A 1,883-nucleotide genomic window follows, 5' to 3' on the forward strand; every position below is an offset into this window, starting at 1 on the left:
ATACAGATTGGGATTCTGGCACTATTCTATACATATTCCTTAACTTATTATTTTTTCTGTATTAAGAAGATGTTTTATTTTGAAATAATTATGGATTTATAGAAAGTGTCAAATAAATATAGAGAGCAATCCCTTGAACAATTCACTTACCCTTTTCAATATTAATATCTTAAATAATTATGATATAATATTAATACCTGGAAATTGACATTGATAATTCGAAGAGCTTATTTAGATTTTCCTCATCAGTTATTCATGCTCTCACTTGACTTTCTGTGACTATTGCCATAATCAAGGTATGTAGTTATATCACAACCAAAGGTTCTCTTACATGGAGTAGATTCTATTGGTTGGTAGTGTTGTTCAGTTTTATACCACTACTTATTCTATCTCCAGTAACTCTATCAATACCTCAGAGTGGGGCATTGAAATACCTAACTGTAATTATAGATTTATCTATTCTATTTCATTTAGCTTATGAGATTTATCGCTGGATTTGGAAACTCTGCTGTCTGGTGCATACATAGTGAAGATGAGTGTATTTACTTGATGACTTGATCTTTTCATTATGTAATAACACTCTTTATCCCCAGTAAACTTCTTTGTTCTGTAGTATACTTTGTATGACATTAATATAATCATTTATGATCTTTTAAAATTAATGTTTGTGTGATACATACATATATATGTGTGTGTATATATATATATTTGATTTTTCATGAATTTTCCAAACACTGGGAACATTTCTGGACAAATTCTAAAAGAGCTGTACCACTTGATGTATCTTTACCCATCCTTTTACCTTCAATCTACTCAGATCATTACATTTGCAGTGAGTTTCATTTACACAGAAGGAACCTGGATTTGAGGTTGTTTCTGTATTTTTGTTTTTAATTCACTCTGCCAGTTCCATATTTTAATCTATGTGTTTAGACTATTTTAAGTTACAGTAATTATTGATAAGTTAGATCTCACTATTTCATTTTTTTGTTTTCTATTTTTCTATTTATTATTCTTAATTTGCTCTTTTCTTGTTTTATTGTGCATTACCTGAACAAATTCGGAGTTTTATTTAGATTTATTTACAATGCTTTTGAGTTTATTGCTTCAAACCATTTGCTTAAGTGGTTGCTCTAGGTATTAGAGTAAACATATCCAACTTATCACAGCCTACCACTGTTGCTATTTTACCACTTCAAGTGAATATTACAATCTGATGTCCATTTACAATTGTTTACCTTCCACACTTTAAAAACACAATTTTAAAGTACTTCCCCTTCATATATTGAATACAACATCAAATGGTGTTATAATTTTCACTACAACCATCAAATATGATTTAAAAACTTGCGAGCAAAAGGTTATATTTACTGCTACATTTGCTATTCTGTTCTCCATTTCATCTCCAAGGCATCTGTTGGTATCATTTTCTTTCTGTTTCTAAAGCTTCTTTTTAACATTCTTTAAGGATAGATCTAGAGGAGACAAATTATTCTGATTTCATTTCATCTGAGGCTTTTATTTTTTTTCCTTTATTCCTAAAGGATATTTTCACCAAATATGGAATAACTGTTTGTTTGTTTGTTTATTTGTTTTTCTAGCACTTGATGTATGCTTTGCTGCCTTCTTCTGGCTTCCATGTTTTTCAATGAGAAATGCTGTTATTCAAGTTGGAATTTCTCTATAGAAATGCATTGTTTTTCCTTAACTTTTTTTGAGTTTGTCATTAATTTTCAGAAGTTTGAATATGAAATGCATTGGTATAAATTTCTTCATTCTATTTGGATTTTGTTCACCTCATGAATCTACAAGTTAATATTTTTCCCCAAATTTATGAAGTTTGCAGTCATTATTTCTTTAAATATTTGTCAGTTGCTCATTCA

The 1,883-nt window shown here is 29.2% G+C and overlaps 1 non-coding gene across 1 annotated transcript; it reads right to left on the reverse strand.

The window, feature by feature from the left end:
- Positions 1-718: 718 nt before the first annotated feature.
- On the reverse strand, positions 719-777 carry LOC128595139 (U7 small nuclear RNA). Its single transcript, XR_008382807.1, has one exon. It is a non-coding gene; the product is annotated as a U7 small nuclear RNA (small nuclear RNA).
- Positions 778-1,883: the final 1,106 nt, after the last annotated feature.

This window comes from Nycticebus coucang, chromosome 9 (assembly GCF_027406575.1).
Source record: "Nycticebus coucang isolate mNycCou1 chromosome 9, mNycCou1.pri, whole genome shotgun sequence".
In the NCBI taxonomy this organism is placed as follows: domain Eukaryota; kingdom Metazoa; phylum Chordata; class Mammalia; order Primates; family Lorisidae; genus Nycticebus; species Nycticebus coucang.